The following is a 19,483-nucleotide window of genomic DNA, read 5'->3' as shown; positions in this document are numbered from 1 at the left end:
TGTATCTCTGTTTTATACTTGTGGCATTTTTCTTTCTTTTTCTTTCTGCCTGAAGAGTATCTTTAGTGTTTTGCTGGAGTACATGTCTGCTGCTAAAAAGTCTCTCTGTTTTCATTTTTCAGAAAGTGTCTTTATTTTGTCTTTGTTCCTGAAAGATATTTTCACTAAGTATAGAATTCTAGGTTGGTAATTATCATTCAGCATTTTGAAGATATTCCATCATTTTCTGTTTCCATTGTCCTTTAAGATCTTCTAAGTCTTATCTGGCTAGGTGGAAATATAGTAGGTGTGGAAATATATAACTCAAAGGATGAATAAGTGTACTTTGGAATTCACAGTTCTGTATTTATGGCATTGAAAGCTTTCAGATACTCCGTTGAACATTGTTTTCACCTGCACATCAAGTTTTTCCTTAACATAAAAAGTTCTTTGTTTAGTGAAGAAACTAAAGGACAGTTCTGGATTATTGAGACATTCTAGGAAATGTTTCTATGACTTTCAAAGGGAGAGAGGGAGTATAAAACATGTAAACCTGGGTTAGGTGAAATATGTAAAAGTGTGCAAAGATAATGCCACAATACGGAGGCATGTGTCTTGACCTTAAACGACTTTGACCATCTTGGAGCAATTCACTTTCTGAAAAACAAATAATACTACTTCATATCCTTTTTGTTTATAAAGTCAGTGTAATAGATTATGCCTTATATTAGCTTTCCTTATCATTTACAGTTTTATTTTTACATGGTTGTTGGTTAGCTGTGTTTCATTGCATGTTTTCATTTTTTGGATATCATTGTTGGAAAAATAGCTTAATGTGGTACCTTCCTGTTGGACATATTGGGCCTTTAATTGTATATTTGATTTATGATTGATTTCTTCACCTATAATAGTATTTTGGCTGCAATATTAACTTCCTTCAGCATTAATGCCATGCTTGTAATGTGAACTAAGCTCTTACCTTTGAAATATTTTTTCTTTTACAAAAATGTGCTACATAAAATACAGAAGTTGGGAGTGTGATTTTTGGCTCAGGTCATGACCTTAGGATCTTGGGATTGAGCTCCATAAGGCTATTTGCTCAGCGAGAAATTGGCTTGAGGATTCTCTCTCTCTCTTTCCCTCTGCTGCTCCCTTTGCTCTCTGTCACTCAAATAATTAAAAAAAAATTAATATGAATTGTGAAAATCCACTGTATACACATTTTAAGCAGAAGAGATGGCCAATGACTATGCATGTCTAGACATTATGTAGAATTATAGCCAACTCAAACAAAATGGAACTATTTTTATTTAATTCTGAAAGATTCTATTATTTATTATTTTGGTTGATTTGTTTTAGCAGTTTTTACTGGTCAATATATCAAGTAAGGTGCAGTAGATTTAGACACCTACCATGGAAAGCAGTGAGATATGTATAATCAGCAGTATTGACATTAATTTGTATTCCTGGAGCAGATATAAACTAGAGTCAGATAAGGTCCTGCCTGTCCCTGAACACCAAGGAACTCAGCCTAGGTACAGAAAACCAGGGAACATCCACAGAGCAGATAACTATAACATATCTGTGAAGGTGGATGTTATGTTAGAGCCCCAGGAATTTACAGGTGGAAAGCAACCCAAAGAGCCAGCTTATGAGGCATGTCTAGATGTAGAGCTAGAACCAGAAACTAAAGACCATGGCTGAAATAAATCCTTTCTCGCTAAACCATGTATGTGCTATGTGATTAAACTAATTACCAAGGTCTAGGCTTACAAATCAGTTCATATTCCAGAAATTCCACTTATGTCTGATGTTTAGAAGTCAGTTTGAGATAGTTCTAGGATGAGCTCCAAGAGGCCTATTTTGTTCTTTTTGAGCATTGATATAGAAAGAGTGTCATGGATTTCATACGGTTCTTAAAGGAGTTCATGATTCTAAAATGTCTAAAAGTTGCATTAAAAGATGATTTAATAATGAAAAAAATGTTTATTACAAGACACTACATGAAAAAAAAATCACGGCATATGTAGTGTAATCACGATCTGGATGCGTGTGTCCAGGGAATATACGTTAACAGAGGTTATCTCCTGGTAACGGAATTGAGGTATTTCTTTTCATGGTTTAGTCTTTTTTCCTCTCAGATTCTTTAGATGATTACATATGTTTCATAGGAGAAAAAAATGTTAAATAACATAACATTTTATCCCAGTTGAACTATCATTTACCTAAGGGAAGTCCTGTTCTTTGTCTAGTTTCCACATTTCAAAATCTCTCATAACTTATGTTGGCTGAAAGTTAAAATGGAAACTCTGCTCACATTTGTTTAGTTGTAGTCCCTTTTCTTCTCATTGTGTCTTCTCAGCTTCAACCTTTGCATTCAGCCCCCTTTCTAACTCTTGCCTCTCTCCTCCTTCCCCTTTTTGTTCTTTGACTCATCACCCCTTTAAATAAAAAAAAGATTTTAGGGATCCCTGGGTGGCGCAGTGGTTTAGCACCTGCCTTTGGCCCAGGGCGCGATCCTGGAGACCCGGGATCGAATCCCACGTCAGGCTCCCGGTGCATGGAGCCTGCTTCTCCCTCTGCCTATGTCTCTGCCTATCTCTCTGTGTGACTATCATGAATTAAAAAAAAAAAAAAAAAAAAAGATTTTATTTATTCACGAGAGACACAGAGAGAGAGAGCCAGAGACATAGGCAGAGGGGGAAGTAGGCTTCCTGCAGGGAGCCTGATGTGGGACTTGATCCCGGCACTCTGAGATCATGCCCTGAGCCAAAGGCAGACATTCAACTGCTGAGCCAACCAGGCGTCCCTCATATCCCACATTCTTTTAAAAAATTTTATTTATTTATTATTTTTTTAAAAAAGATTTTTATTTATCCATTCATGAGAGACACACAGAAAGACACACACAGAGACACAGGCAGAGGGAGAAACAGGCTCCACACAGGGAGCCTGATGTGGGACTTGATCCCAGGTCTCCAGGATCAGGCCCTGGGCCGAAGGCAGGCGCTAAACCGCTGAGCCACCCGGGCTGCCCCTCCTTTTTTTAAAAAAAAAATTAAATTCTGTCTGCTTTTCTTTAATAGCATAAGCCTTTTTATCTTATCTGTTGGAGATATGAATTGTACTCTTCAGTTACTCAGTTTCAGATGTTCACCCCAAATCCAAATCCCCCTTTTCTCATTTCTTTATCCTGGTGTTTTATTTTGGAAGGTAGAAGGAGCATTTGCAAAATAGCTCCTTCCAAACCTTAGAGCCTTGGTCATACTTTTGGTTAATTTTAAATGTTATTATTTTGGGGACTTCATGAGTGTTTCCCCCTCTGTCAGGAGCAGGTATGTATGTGTGTGCACATATGTATATGACTATGGGTGCATGTGTGTGTGTATACATGTTCTGTTCATTCAGATTAGGAACCACGTCCTTTCTCATCCACCCTGTGTGAACAGGCCCTCCAGGAGTGCTGACTGCCTGTTGGCTAGTCTGGGCATACGTTAGCGACCTTGTAGAGCTTGACACCTGGGCTTCACCGTATGCAGAGGAGGGCAATGCCCTCACCCATCTGGTAGCAGCAGGCCAGCAGCCATTCTTGAAAACCTCCATCAGGAAGAGGCAACTTGAGTTGGCTCTCCAGTTGCTGCTGGGCTCATTCTGAGTGGAACAGGCTGACTTGTAATCTGTCCCTAAGCCTGCTAACCAGCAAAGAGGTACATATATAAGATGGTAGAACTTGATTAATGTATGTATGTGTGGATGCAGAACTGAATTAAAATGGCAATTTGAGGAAGGAGCTAAGGGCCAAATCATGGGACTCTGAGTCAAAAATTAAGGCATCAATTACAGGATGAGCATTTTTTACCTGTAAATTGGAATTCAAAGTAGATACTCAGAACTGAAGTAGTGTACTATGTGTATTTTATTTCCATAAATCAAAGGTCTGGCTTTTAAGTTGGCTCCGGGGGAGATCCATCAGCAATGAGCCTTGAAAATTTGCCTGATAAATCAAACTTTTAATGAAAAGAAGCAGGCTGATGTTTCACTGACTTGCAGTCTGCAAATATCCATGGCTTATATTCAGCTCGGTGTCTCCTTGTGGAGAAAAATGTACCTTGATATGCTTCCTGGAGCTCTTCATTCTTCATTCAAAAGACAGAACTGGGTAGAGAAAGGGACACTTGGTGGGACACATACTTTACCCTGATGTGATTTTTCTTAAAACCCAAAGTCACATGGGTGAAAGCTGGACGTTATTAAACTTAGCCCATCAGAAACAAACATGCAGATGGTACAGGATCCCTCGATGTGCCGGAAGGGCAGAGGGAGAGCGCCCTGTCGTGTGCAAGGCTAATGCCATAAGTGGCCTTTGCCATGACTGGCCTTGAGAAATCATGTAGAAGAGTTTATATCTTTTCCCCCCACTGTCTTCGTCTCCCCTTGCTGTTCCATCTTGTGGTGTTTCCTCCCCTTTGCTCCTTCTAGTTCTCAAATAGCCCCTTCACAAGAAATGTTAGCTTTCAGGGATGATCAGTGAAGCACACCTTTGTGTGAATGTAAGATTGATAAGAATTCATTTAGACCTTGGAATTTGACATTGCTTCCTTTGTTTCAGAACAAAACGCCTGTTCCCTGCAAGCAGACAGGTGACTCATTTTGTGCTTTGACCTGTGGGGAGGGCAGGTTTCAGGACCGGAGACTCTCTTGTTTGTAGCCCATGTTTCCAATCCTATCTGTATTAAGAACACAATTAGACACTTGTGGTATCAGGAGTCTGGCTTCTCACTTAAAAATGTCTCCCCCTTTTTCTCACCATGATGAATTTTAATTTTCAAGTAAGAGTCTCTGTATCAACTTTAATGTCAAACATCTTTGAAAAAGAAGGTGTAGCCTGTTGAAATAGATGGTGGAAATGATTATGTCCCAGGCTTGGAGTCCTTTGAAGTGGGTGAACCGTCTAGCAGATTCAGACCGCATTTAGATCATTTTGCTTTGGCGTCCCCATTTCAGTGTGGAGGAGGCTGTTTTGTAACCTGATCTTTTATGCAGAGAGGACTAAGTGGCCTGAGGGACAATGGAGAACATCGGTGAGGGCTGCAAGAGTCTCCAGGCTGCTGTGTTCACTCGTACCTCACACAGCAGATGCTGCAGAACTGCTTTGTGAAAAGTGTTACCTTTCACATGCCCTGCTAAAAATACATACCTAAGAAGATCTGAGAAACTTGAAAGAACTAGAGGAGCAGGCTGTGGTTGCACAAAAGCAATATGCAAGATCACGGAAATAAGAAAAAAATAACAAAAAATTGTGTAAAGTAAGACAGATTAGCACTTTCTCAAGTTCCAAAGCAGCCTTTGATAATATAGTCAGAACAGAAATAAGCGAGGCATCAAAAAACCGAGTAGTCCCTAGGAGATGTAAAAAGCTATAGAAAATGCTTTAATGGCATTGGTGAGTTGGATAGAATGTCTTTCTTTATTCCCCGCCCACCCCCCAGACTTCCCATCTCTTTCTTTTCCCTTTTGCAATTCCCCTTCAGAAAACCTTCCATGGTCACTTCTACTCGGCTAACTCGGACTTGGTCCTCTGTGTGAACTCTAGTCACCTGCACATCTTATAGATGTCCCACTTGCTCATTGTGTGGCTTGTCACTCTATGTTGTAAGCTTACTAAGATCAAGAAACAAGTCTTTCATATCCTTGGAGTTTTTCCTATTGTTTCAACACAATTGTGATCATAGATGGTTAATAGAAAGATATTCAACTTTGCCTTTTATTATCAATATTTATGTGCCAATATTTATGTTCTAAAAAAATCTGTAGAAGACCAAGTAAGATAAAAGCTGCAGAAGCAAAACAAAACAAAACAAAACAAAACAAAAAAAAGGGGCAGCCCCGGTGGTACAGCGGTTTGGCGCCTGCCTGCAGCCCAGGGTGTGATCCTGGAGACCCAGAATTGAGTCCCACGTCGGGCTTCCTGCATGGAGCCTGCTTCTCCCTCTGCCTGTGTCTCTGCCTCTCTCTCTCTGTGTCTATAAATAAATAAAATCTTAAAAAAAAAAAAAAGCTGGAGGAACAAGTTGTAGATACAGTAGTGAGAATGCAAAATAATGATGTCTTGGCATAAATAATAAAGATGGTAAAGGTAATAATGATACAACTTGACACTTGTATAGCACTTACCTGAGAGTGCTTTCATATCATGAAGAACAGGGGGATAAAGGAATAGAAATAAATGCAAGAAACACCAAAGAAATGCAGAGGTAAAGAAGCAAAAGGACAAAGTTAGGGAAAATAAAGCCAAGAAGAAAGAAATAGTGGGAGGATTTACTAACAACTTGGAACAGTTGTTAGCTAAATCACACAGTGGGCAGAGTGTCAAATAAATATTTACAACATTGGCTTTTTAAATTTTTTTTTTTTTTTTTTTTTTTTTTTTTTTTTTTTTAGCAGGTAGAGTATGCTGTCTAGAGATCATAGCATGTTTTCACTTGTTTTCTTCCAGATAGTGGGGGAGGGAGAGTTCTGGATCCTCTAGTTTTCTCTGTCCATTTTTTTTTTGTTGTTGTTCACTAGGGCTTATATTGGTACAGTATGGTAATGTGTGCTCCAGATCTTCTATCAATATCATCACAAAGATCTGGAAATGAGAGTGATACCTATAGTAGATTATTTCAGTGATTTCACAGAGTCTCATTTAGACTTCCTGCAGAGAGCACCATCGACTTTTGTTCTTGTTGTGAGGTTCTGAAAATACCCTAATCTTAGGAGTCAGGTCTCAAAGTATTGCCAGCAACGCTGACTCTATAATAACTTACTATAAAGAAATTGTCTGATAATGAGTGACGTTGAGCATCTTTTCATGTGTTCACCATCTGTATGTCCTCTTTGGGAAAAATGTTTATTCACGTCCTCTGCACATTTTTAAACTGGATTATTTATTTATTTATTTTTGGTGTTGAGTTGTGTAAGTTCTTTATGAATTTTTGGATATTAACCCCTTATCGAATATAACATTTGCAATTACCTTTTCCCATTCAGTAAGTTGTCTTTTTTTCCTCTTGTTGATAGTTACCTTCACTGTGCAAAAGTTTTTATTTTGGGGTAGTCCAAATAGTTGAATTTTGCTTTTGTTTCCATTATCTAGAAAAGCGTTGCTATGGCTGATGTCAGGGAAATTACTGCCTGTGGAGTTTTGTGGTTTCACTTTTAGGTCTTTAATCCACTTTGAGTTTATTTTTGTGTGTGGTGTAAGAAAGTGGTCCGTTTTCATTCTCTTGCATACATACAGCTGTCTAGTTTTCCCAACACCATTTGTCGGAGACTTTTCCCTGTTGGATATTGTTGCCTGAGGGAAGGTGGGTGGGGAGTGGATGAAATAGGTGAAGGGGATTAAAAGTCTCCTTATCATGATGAGCACTGAGTAAGGTATACAGTTGTGGAACCCTTATATTGTACATCTGAAACTACTATAACACTGTATGTTGAAAGTTCCAAGCAAAGACATCCCAATGTTTTAGCACTGAGCAGTTCTAGACCTGGCAAAGCGCAGATAAAAAAGTTCTTGACTGTCGCATGTCAGAGGCCACACAGGTTCCTAAAATGACCTTTATAACTGCTCTGGAGGGATGCGCTGCATATTTTAAACAAGGTGATATTTAGACAGGGTGACCCCCAGCAGCTTTCCAGAAGGGGCAAACTTCTCTTAAGTTTGGGGCTGTTTTGTTCAGAAGCTGAATTCGCTTAAGCTGAAGGGCAGGTGATAGACACCAAAATGTTAGATTTAGTAAATTCCAGAAAGCAGCTCAAAAGAAATACAAATGATGGTCAAGACAAAACCCATCAAATCCTTGGGAAGTTTTGCATCAGAATGAGAAGAGATTCTCCTGACTTATATTTGCTTCCTATTGACAACACTAGCATGGAAAGAGAGTTTTAGTTTAAGTGCCTCCTTTGCTGCTGAAATCGTGAATCAGCTCTTTCCAAGCTTCAGATATCAACACTCCAGGTTTTGGCAAAAATTCTACCTTTTACACCTCAGGTTTTCAAACAGAGCAGAGAACCCTTTCCTCTGGGCATGCCGAAGACTTGCCCGGCTGGTCTCCTGGCTGTGGCCCTGGGTGGCAGCAGGCACTGGTCAACCGCTGAATCCCCTCCATCCTCCGCTCCCTGGGCTGTGGGAAGGCATGATGATACCAGTCCTGCTTTCTCATAATTCTTCACTTCCATTTCCAAACTCCTGCCATGCATCAGGTACCTGCTGTAGCTTTGGCATCTGTTATCTTTAGGTCTCTCCTCATCTCTGCAAGGAAGGAAGAAGTTCCACTCATGTTTTATAATTGAGAAGTCTGAGGCTCAGAGCCTTTCAGTGAGGTGACTGAGGTCACACAGCCAATGAGTGGCAGCGCCAGCATATAAACCTTCGTACTATGTTCACAAAGCCTCTTCTCAGATCTGCATGAGATTTTGAGGTTCCTTTAAAATGGCATTTGTGAAAACGTTTTGAAAATAGTGAAGTTTCTTATGAATGCATGGTATTTTTTACCATTATTATGCAGATGGATATAAATTAGTAAACATGTATTTATTCAGTTCCTTGTAGGTGCTTAGCACCGAGTCAGGTATCATTTTGAACGCTATATGGAATTAAGTATTTTACCAATGTAGTAGAGTGTGAAGGTGTATTATAAATAAATCTTACACTTTTCTAAGTGGTATCGCTTTCATCCTTGGAATCAGGAATTAGTTTCTTTGGATCCTTTTTGGAGACAAAAGAAGCAGATGGGCTAATCTAAATTAAATGAATGTTTCAAGAAGTAGAAACTGATTGCATATAGTCCAATCTTCAGAGCCAGCAGATAAAGACCTCTGGAATCCCTGGAGATGAAAATTCATGTGTTCACAAATGTTCTGGACCCACCTAACTTCTCCCATCTGGTTCGTTCATTCTTTCTTTATTTTGACTCTTTCATGACCCCAGTAGGGTTACTGAGATTTCCTTGCAGAGTCTGTCCTTGATTGAGGGGTATCACACTTCCTGTGTGATGACTGGGAATCTACACAACTTTCCTAAAATAAGCACTATTTGGAAAGAATTTTCTCTTATGGGAAATGTCCTATTCCCAAAGAGAGCCACCAGCATGAGATCACTTTTTTTCCAGGGAGGAAGCCGAGGGGAGCCAATTGGTTCAGTGGCCAGGAATGAACTTTCGAGACAGGTTAGCATTTGAGACAGAGTCCTCCATGCTTTCCCTTTGGCCTTTTGGAAGAAATGCTTAAAGTTCTCATGAAAGTTAATGAAATTCTCTAGAAGATTCAGTGGGGCTCTTACTGTTTCCTCTGTCTTCTTGGTCAGATACCAAGACCCACCTTGGAAGGTCCTTGTGGGGATTAAATGGTACAGTGCATGTGCAGCTCCTGGCACAACAAAGTCATCACCGTTCCAACCTAGGCTGGTTTTCCAGATGTGCTCATTCAGTTCCTTAACTCTCAGTGTGAGCCGTTTCTTCTTTTAGGCCACAGGATGTCTAAAGAGTTAGGAAAAAAACTTTTCAACTGAGAAAAGATGGAGAAGGCTGCCTTGTTGAGGCCCTCCCAGGGTCTGTGTTGGGTGGAATATAGCCTTCGTTTGAGTTGGTAAGAGCTTCAAGGTGGGACCAGCAGGAGTACTCCGCAGAGGGAGCTCGTGCCACTGGAAAGCTTCTGGCTGCTTGCTTTTGGTCCCCTCTGGGGAACGTGTATGGGGATAAAGACCCATGCATTTTTCCACAGTTGAGGTGAGAGAGGGTAGCTCTTGTCCTGTTCTCTCATGAGATGTTTTGGTCACGTTTGGGTCTCTCCTGAGCTAAGGCAGAAGCCTGTATGGGAGGATAGGACCACCATGAGACCAGGCTTGGTGTTCTTTTGTTCAGAGTGTGGCTTTGGCTGAATCTGAACCGATGATATTCATCAAACTAAGCCAATAATACAAGTGATATTTGTAAGGGAAAAGCTGGCTGCTTTAAGAGCTGCCCTATTTTGCTATTTGGATTTGGTCATTTTCTTTCTTGAGAGAAACAAGAGGGCAGCCTAATGTCATCCCTGTAGTGCTCCAGCCACAGCCAGTCAGAATCCTGCCCAGCCTAGCAGCTAAAATGCTGCCCAAGCACATGGTCAGGCCCCCCTGTGCACAAGTGCCTGAGCCTGGGGTGATGGTACTCTTGGCCAAAGGCCTTTCAACATAATTCCGGCCCTATGGGAGGTACAGCCCGTGTCTTATGTTCTGGTCATTCAACTTGGGCTATATTCTACTTCTGGCCAATATCCTCCAGTAGAATGAGTTCTGCTCAGGGAGTCAAGAGACTGTCTTCTGCCAGTAGATTTCAGACAAGACACTTTTTGCCTATGAGTCTTAGCTTCCTTTAAGCTAGGGCATCTGTAACCTGGGCCTCAGCACAAGCAATCGATGAGTCTGGGGTCTGCCCCTATGTGGGGTACAGATGTGTGTGTGTGTCCCTTCTGGCTCCCTTCTGGCTCCTGGTTCTGGGGATATTCTCCAAACTTTCTTGGCCCTCTTCTGTTATCCAGATTTCCCTGTGCAAAAGAGCAAGATTCAGTTTGAATGGATCATTGTTTTTTAGAAGATAAACAAGTGCCAGTAAAGTCAAGGGAATGACCTATTTCTGAAGCAGACAACCAAGTAGAAGTTTACGGTTCTCTGTCCTTTAGACATAACCAGTTTTTCTTCTTGGAACATGTTTTACAGAACTGGACTAATCACCCTGGCAATACGTTACTGAAATTTTCTTGGTTATAGATCAAAGTTTCCAATAGAGCAGCAGGGACAGGGCGAAAGCAAGAGACAGGAGAAAGCCTTTGTGATGAATTTTGGAGTCAGGCTCTCATAGAGAAGTAGAAAAAGGAGACGAATGATTAATTTCTGAAAGAATTGCCAATGATCATTACATAAGAAAAAAAAAGAGTCTAGTTTTCCTAGTAATGAAATTAATGCAAATAAAAGCAACAACGCTCTTGTTGACTCTTGTCATTTTGGCATAAATGTAAATGGTTGGTTGAACTTGGTGTGCCTGAGTGTGAGGAAATGAGCACGCCCATGCTGCTGCCAGGAGCTTCCATTGGTTTAAATGTAGGAAGAACCCTAGGTACACACCTTTTGGCGAGCAATTGGATGATATGTACTGGAACATAAAATGAAAATGTAAAAAAGAAAATATGTTTTTTTTGTCCAGCAATTCGTAGGACAATTAGGGGACAAGTGCACAAATGTAAAAACAAGTTTGCAAAAGCATATTCATAAGGAAAAATAGACATAACGTCAATGTTCATCAGTAGGGGACTGGTATAATCAATCACTTAGAGTAAATTCCCTTCTAGGAGATCCTGTGTAGTTAGTAAAAATGTTACAGTACTTTCCATGTGATGTAGAGAATTACTTAGTCATACAAAGCAGGTTGTGAAAACAATCATATTTATGTAAAATATAAATACTATGGAAAACATGGGAGGCTTCTGTTTTAAATCTTAACAGATAGGATTTGAGGCTACTTTTAATTTCCAGCTCTGCCATTTATCAACTCTGTGTCCTTAGAGAAATTTATTTAACTTCTCTTACTCTGGGTAAAAGGGGGGCTAACACCAACCTCCAAGAAGTTGCTGAAGGAATAAAGCAATAAAATACATGTCAAGCACCTGGGATGGAGTAAGAAAAATATATATTTTTTCCTTTTATGGTTCCTATTTTACTTTCATTCTATGAGTACAAACAGCTGGGTTCCTCTGCCTGTGGAAAGCTAAGTGGGCTTTGAATAGCTTCCACTGGCTTGTTTATTTTTTAATTTATTTTTTAGTTTATTTATTCATGAGAGATAGAGGCAGAGACATAGGCAGAGGGAGAACCAGGTTCCTTCTGGGAAGCCGGATGCCGGACTTGATCCCAGGACTCCGGGATCACGACCTGAGCCAAAGAGACGTTCAACCACCGACGCACCAGGTGCCTTGCTTCCATTAGTTTAAATGCAAAAAGAGCCCTGGTTCCAAATCTCTGGAAGAGTGTTTTCCTGTCAGAAAAAGGCCATACTGAGTCATTGTTTTCTGAAGCCAGGAGAGGAGCCTGAGTGATGCTGTTGGACAGCCTAAAATAATATTTCATTCTTGTCATCCTTACGCAGTTAAAGACCAAGTGATTTTGGATAGATCTAGTTTCCCTCTTGGTTTGGGAAGAACAAAGCTTTTGTTATTTATGCTCTTCAACAAGAGAGCTTTGTCCTATCCTTGGGAGCATGCAAACCAAACAGAAGATTTCCTGAAGGACGGTCCTATTTATTGTGAGGAGTGATTTCAAGTGTAAATAGACACAGTTAGCTCCAGCCGCCTGTGGAGGGCCTGCATCAACAGTAGAGGAAAAGAGCCAAGACTCACAGAACACACCAGCCAATCAGGTTTGAGATTTGCTTTTCTATCGTGCTAAAGTTTGTAGACTCAACCATTTAAAAACTCCTGTTTACCTGGGACCTGCTTTGTCCTCCAAAACAAATAACCCTGTATCCCGTGTCTGAGGCAGAAAAATGGAAGTGCCAATATTGTGAGTGTTTTTACTTTGGGAACTTCTGATCCATAGGTAGTTGTTCCAGATTCTTCCGTGTTATCTTGTCAGAGCTGTAGATACTATGGAATGAGGGGGGTGGTATTTGGGGCTCAAGAGGTCTCATCAGTGGCTAACAGATCTTTGGAAGGATGCACATTAGGCTCTCTCTCTCTTAATTTCTCTTTCCTTCTTTGTATGAAACCAGCCCCTGGCTTGTAACCACACTGCCATCCCCATGTGCTATATTCATTTAGCTAAAGGTCAAGTCCAAGTCGAGCATGTAAAGTTGGAATCAATTCTGATTATTAAGAGTTATAGGAAGCAAGTGATGAGCAGGAGCAACGTTCTGGGCTTTGTCTTAAGAGGTTTGCCGTGCATGTTTCTTGGTGAGCAATCTGTGAACACCCGGCTTTGCAAGCCTCAAAGATGCCAATAAGAATGCAGGTTTCTAGGATCCACTCTAGACCTACAGGATGAGCATCTTGTGGTGGGAGTCAGGGGTCCGCCAGTGCAAACATACACCTTCTATAATCCCGAGCACATGAAATTCGTGAGCCACTGAATTATTTTATAATGCACATGGGACTCAAGTGCAGTCTGCTCTTCTTCCAGTCTGCACCCTATTTCTGTGCTTAAGTTCTTACGGCCAAAAAGAGAAATTTTTTTTTTCTGGACTGGGAGACATGGAGCAGCCTATGCCTCTTTTAGTTTCTGGTGATCACAAAGATGTCTCCGGAGCCAAACTCCTTTTGACACACTGATTATTTACCTCTATTTTGGGAAGGTTAAGTAAGTGAGAAGTCCTTTCTGAGTGGATGGTGGCCTGTGCTCTGGATATAGTGAGGGAAGGCTCAGAGACCTTAGAGGCAGGGCTGGCATGAGTGGCTGGGCAGATTGTGCAGTCTCCAATGCCAAGTGGTGGCATTGCATGGAGGAGTGAAAACTTGGCATTCCCCTTGGCCCAGATCGCTGCATGTAGGGCTGGCCACTCTTGAGAGGAGAAGGCATTGGATGCGCTCGTGGGGTTCCCAGGGCCCAGAAAGCCCTGTCTGCCTCCTACATGCCTTTACTGTCTTGCTCCAAGGGGCCCGAAATGTCCAATGGCGTTTCTTGGGTTCTCAGCTTTATTTCTAGAAAGCCCTTACTAAAACAGAGTGCCACTTGGAAGATAGAAGAAACATTTAACCATACTGGCACCAACTGTTTTACTCTGGCTGCTCTGAGGTTGGCACACAACACAATTTTTTTGATGGGAGCAGAGGAGGTCAGGTTCCTTTGTGGGCCACTTTGGTGGAGGGAGCCAGGGAGATTAGGCAAACGTTTCTTGGTGGGAAGGAGGGGATGGAGATGAAGTGGGAGAGGGCCTAGAGACAAACTGGACCTGTGTCATGATCCTGGAGGCTACCCTCCAGCACACCATTTGCTACGATTCTATAGCCCCTCCCATCCTCCTTTTCTTTGTTGAATGTCTAGTGACTTGTCCCTTCGGTCACCAGCCTGAACTGCAGCAATGCCCCACGTAACAAGGCCTTAGAGCACAAGTGGGCCTAGGGAGAGACTTCATGTCTGACTCTAGCTAAATCAGCAGAGGGGGCAGGGGGAGGTGATCCCCCCACCTCTGATTCTGAGACCCCTGGACTTTATAGTCCTCTGCCAGGAACAAATAATTAGAATAATTGAGACTTAGCTCATTCAACTTCAGCCTACTACACAAAGCTTTCACTTAACGCAGTCATTTCTAGCAACCACGGGAGCTTCTTTGAGTTTGTTTGTTTCTTTTGATTTATTTATTTGAGAGAGAGAGAGCACACACACAAGTGCAAGTGGGGGGGTGGGGACAAAGGGAGAGAATTTTAAGCAAACACCCTGTTGAACTCAGAGCCTGATGAGGGGGGCTCCATCTCACCACCCTGAGATCATGCCCCGGGCTGCAACTCAGAGTGGACACTCAGTTGACTGAGCCACCCAGGCACCCTCTCTGAGTTTTATCAACTTGTTAGGAAGGACTGGAGATGATTCTCTAATGTCACCAAAGAAGTTGTGGGGCTATTAAGCCTCAGTACTTGATTTCATTTTGGATTTTGCATAAAGTGCCCCAAATTTCATTCTTAGAGCAATTTATGTTAAAATGAAAATGTTCCCCAGCTTCTCTACTGCTTCTTGGTCCTTTAGTGCTAATTCATGTGGTTAGTGGTACTGATCAATTAATATACTCAATAGGCAATAACCACCTCCTATGGAGAGGAGATGGGTAGAAAGAGGCTCTCAGGAAAGGAGGTGGGGGTGTGAGGGGAAGGGCACGCAGATGGAGGGGTACAGTATGTGCTCCCTCTGGAACTGTAAGTGGTTAGATGTAGCTGGTGGTGGTGGTGGTGGTAGTATGGTTATATGGCAGTGAGAGGGGGTAAGGGGCAAGACCACTCATGCATGCATGAATGAATGAATCATTGAGTTTAAAGGTACACAGTCCTTCCCTAGGGTGACTCTTCCTCACCAAGTCAACTCTGTTTTTTTTTTTTCCCCTCTGCACCTTCTTCACGAGCATGTTGAACTCACAGTTAATATCCTCCTGCTCTGAGAAATCTCCCATCGCAGGCAGGAAAGGAGATAATTAGCTTCAATGCTCTCTCATATTTAAGCTGAGAAGTCAGCATGAATCCTAGCCATGGTTCATGTAGTAGGATAATCAGCACAGCTGTTCGTGATAGGTAACTCTCTTTTTTCCTTCCTTCATATCTTTTTTGTTAAGGTACCATGACTGAAGATTAATGGCTTCCATTATATTTTTGCCTTCATGTGGGAATCTTTAAACTAGCCTGAACTTTGTACCAACTCTCCTATGAATCATGTCTGCTACAGTTACTCCTTTCTGTGTCATTTCTTAGGTTAGCGTCCTGGCGTGACAATCTGAAGGCAGGGCCAGGTTGAAAGGGTCAGGTGGTCACCAGGCAAAACACTGACAGTTGCAGCGACTGACATGGCCCCTTGAGTTGTTATCTCGCAGGCCTGAAGACAAAAATCTTATTTATAAATATTACCTGTAACGAGCTATGTGATGTTAGGAGATATATTTCAGCATATCTAGCTGTTGAGTAATCCACCCCACGTCGGCTATTGTGTACATTTATTGTAATGAACACTCACCGTGTAAGAGGCTTGGTTCTCAGCATGCATTGTCTGTTGAATCTTCATCCCAGCCCCAGGAGGTAGTGACTGTGTGTGGTACCATTTTACATCTGAGGAAACCGAGACATACACCTCGGTTAGGTAACTTGCCCAGGGTCCCAGTTAAGGGTCAGAACTGGTATTTGAAACCAAGCGGCCCGGCTCAGAGTCTGTGCTGTGACCCTCCATGTTAACAATACTCACACATAGCCTGAAACAAGGAGGTGATTTTAGTATCACATATTAGGAATGCACATTTTCCTCTTACTAAATGTAAGCAATTGCCATTCTTTTTGTATATGTCGTATCGTGTGGAGTTTGAGAAACTTCGACCATAGAAAAATTGACCCTTCTTTTGAGATATTGTTACCTAGAAGATGGATTTTGAGCATGTAGGAGTGCAAAGTTGTTGGCTTATGTTACTTTGAAGTGTAATATGTTTTTAGAATCTTGTCATGTATCTTATGTATATGTGCCCATACATTCGTGTTCTGAGAAGATGAATTTAAAAACCCCCAAAATGTAGGCTCCAGGGCATCTGAGTGGCTCAGTGGTTGAGCATCTGCCTTCGGCTCCAGTTGTGATCCTGGGGTTCTGGGATCGAGTCCTGCATCAGGCTCCCCGTGGGGAACCTGCTTCTTTCCCTCTGCCTATGTCTCTGCCTCTCTCTCTGTCTCTCATGAATAAATAAATAAAATCTTAAAAGAAGATGTAGGCTCCATCCTGTCTTTTAAAACAACAACAAAAGCCACTAACCAAAAATTCCCATGTGCCAAGAGCAAATTTGAATTTGAGATCTATGTGCCCAGATAAAGTGTTAATGTTGTTTGAACCAAGAACATGAACTTCATTCTGTGATAACCACAAACTTAGGTTTCTAGTACCCCTGCCCTTTTATTTAAATGTAAATCTTATTTTATTTTATTTTTAAATATAAATTTTATTTTTGGCTTTGTTAAAGTGGGACAAGCCTTTTGCAGCCACTTTTCTAAGCAACCATTCCTTGAGTTGACATCCCAAGATGCGGGCCCTAAAGTGTCAGCGTGTGAAGTATTGGCAGTTGCCTATCAGCAAGCAAACTGGTCCCAAGATCTCAGGTAGCTTGAGGTGGAGTCCGACACTGTGAAAAGAACAGAGCTTTTTTTATCCACATGACCTGGAGTGGGTTAATACCCTGTCACTCTGAACTGGTTTGATATACTAACACGGTGGATCTGAGTGTTTCTTAGAGTTAGCTCATGAGTGACTCCTTTGGCCACATAAACCACGGGGCCAGACAAATTAGCTTATGGAAGTAGAAATGGTTCTTGGCCCAGGTTGAGGGATGCTTCTCAGTCAACCATAGCTGTTCTGATATTAGAGATTTGCTGACAGTTCTCGGGTCAGAAAAAGGTTTGCATTCCTGAGCTATTTTTTTCTTTTATCGGGATCATCTTAATTCTTGTCTCTGAGGCTGTGATCAAGGAAATGAGGAAGAACTGAATTCAGCTGTTTGGGGGACCCTTGTGTAACATGGACTTCTTAGACAGTGCCTGATGGCCTAGCCACCACTAATTGGAGATGATAACAGAAGATAGTGTCCCTAGCCAGAACCTACTGATAGGAACCCTGATGATTGAGAAGCATAGTTTGCATGCTTTGTTACAGCGTAAGAGTTTCTCTGCTATGTGATGTCTGCAGCTAGGTAAGTATCTAAATCCCCCCAACGTTGCCAAGTAGAAGTGACAGTGTTTTGGGCTACCACAGTTTATTAAAGGTTTGGGAGGGGATGGCAGTGCTGGTCTTGCAGAAAGCCTCATCATGAGTTTTTTTGGGGGGGCGAATATTACCTATTAACAGATAAACACCTTGAAGTTGAGTCAAACAGAATGCTTAGTGTTTGTAAGGGGCAGGGAGCTGGGGGGTCAGTCAGTAACTTAGGAATCTGTTGACACAGAGAATGTACAGAAGCTGTGAAAGCCTCCAGCTCAGGGACTTGCTGGGTGTTTGTTGGCCACTGTGTTGGGTGGTGAAGGGGGTGTGTTCAAAGTTGCTGGAGGTGAAGTCTCCCTATGGATGAATACGTGTGAAATGACGTAGGGGCCTCAGTTTATTTGTATTCCTGGCCTTATCTGTTGACAAATGGAGATCTGGATGTGGGGTTTGGAGGGGATTTTCATGGAAATTTATAAAGGGTGTTCTGTGTGGTGAGGATTCAGTGACCATATTAACTTAAGGGCCTGCTTGCCACGTTAGGCTAGGCAACCCATGTTACCTTGCAGTAAAGGGAACAACAGGTTCGGCAAATACACTTCCTGAGAAATTTCGGTTCTCCCCTAGTCATGGCAGGCAACAGTGCTGTCAAATAAACAAAGTTCAATTAAAAAAAAAAAATTTGCACAGAGGAGAAATTTTCTTCCCTGGCTAGTCACAAATCGGAAAATTCAAAGACCAAACCTTGGGGGTGGGAATTGCCAATGGAAGACTTTTTCTGTTTTCTGTGTACTGGTATGCTTTCCTTCTTGGCATCAAATCTCACGTTGAATTCAGCCAATAACCTGCACCAAACAAAAAAGTGCATAAACATCTCTTCTGTTCCTGCTGTTTATATTTTTATCACTAAACAAAGTGAGTCTCCCTTCCCCACGTCTCCCTCTGGGAACACGTAAGGCTGACATGATTTGAATATTGTAAAGATTCTGTTGTCGCTTGGAGAGCCTAACGATTGAGTTTGTTTTTTAAAAGTGTGTTACAAAGCTTTAGTTGTTGTTGCTGATGGTATACTTGAAACACAATTTGCTGAAGACACGTGAGGTGCTGAAGATTCGGAAGCATTTGTCATTAGGTAAAATATGTCAAGTATCTCAGGGTGTGGTGTTTGGATTATGTGGAATGTCAATTCTTCCTCTTTTTTTTCTCCTTTTCTATTTTAGTCACTTCAGAAATGTTTCCCACAGATCCTTTGATGACTGCACCTGTAGAAGTTCAGTATAACAAGTAGTTGCTCTGATTAACACCTCAAAATGTAAGAGGTGCTAAGGAGAGCATCACCGAGGGAACAACAGGGCCCCCGGGAGGCCTGTCAGCTCTGTTCCATGCCATTCCTGGCCCCCTCAGTCCCACCGCCCTACATTCTGGTACATTCTCATGTGGCCTCAGTGCCAAGGGCCAGAGGAGCTGAGCAGTAACCTAGCTTCCCAATTTTCCTCTCTGAGCCTACTTATTTCCTCTGAGACATGAAAGGCATTTTATGGTGGTCAGGAAATGCCTGTCCTCTACTCCCTGCCTCAGCATCCTTTATTTTTGTTTGGGGGTGGGGGTGGGGGTGGTGAGAGCTGCCCGTGTGAAAAGGTAGCTCTAAAACTGTTCTGGAAAATGATCTCTCTCCCTCCACAAAAGAGCATTGTGGTTTCAAGTGCGTTTCAGGTACATGGAGCCTCCCCTATGCATGCTTAGCAGCAAATGATCATACAGGGAGTGGACAAAGGGGGAATGCAATGGAGCACCCCTTGTTGCCCAAGTGACTTCATGTATATAATTTTGACTCCGCATTCCTCCTCCTAAAAATCAAAAGGGGAAGTTACCTCAGGTTTTGCTGCCGTAGCTGTCCTTTAGATTTCTGGGCAGGGGGGGCGGGGGTGCAGCTTCGTCTTCTGAGGCAGGCACGGGTGGGATTGCCAAGCCAGACGAGAAAGCTCTCGCTCCAGATCCAGTCACGTTTTTCCGGGTCATCTGCCCTCCTTCCCTGTGACAGCGAAGCTGTGATTTTTCTCTGGCCTCGCAGGG

At 42.1% G+C, this 19,483-nt stretch overlaps 1 protein-coding gene and 1 long non-coding RNA gene across 13 annotated transcripts in view; one reads left to right on the top strand and one right to left on the bottom strand.

Annotated features, from left to right (window-relative positions):
* The window catches only part of PDE4D (phosphodiesterase 4D), a 1,438,885-nt gene that overhangs the window by 64,196 nt on the left and 1,355,206 nt on the right, over positions 1-19,483 (top strand). The gene's annotated exons all lie outside the window — the stretch shown is intronic.
* LOC112660645 (uncharacterized) lies at positions 16,611-19,420 on the bottom strand. Its single transcript, XR_003137111.3, has 4 exons — positions 19,282-19,420; positions 18,155-18,255; positions 17,973-18,055; positions 16,611-16,838 (listed from the first exon to the last, which is right to left on the bottom strand). It is a non-coding gene; the product is annotated as an uncharacterized LOC112660645 (long non-coding RNA).

The sequence above is a fragment of the Canis lupus genome, chromosome 2 (genome assembly GCF_003254725.2).
Source record: "Canis lupus dingo isolate Sandy chromosome 2, ASM325472v2, whole genome shotgun sequence".
NCBI classification, from domain to species: Eukaryota; Metazoa; Chordata; class Mammalia; order Carnivora; family Canidae; genus Canis; species Canis lupus.
Note: the sequence above shows the minus strand (reverse complement) of the source record. Positions and strands in the feature narration are given on the sequence as shown.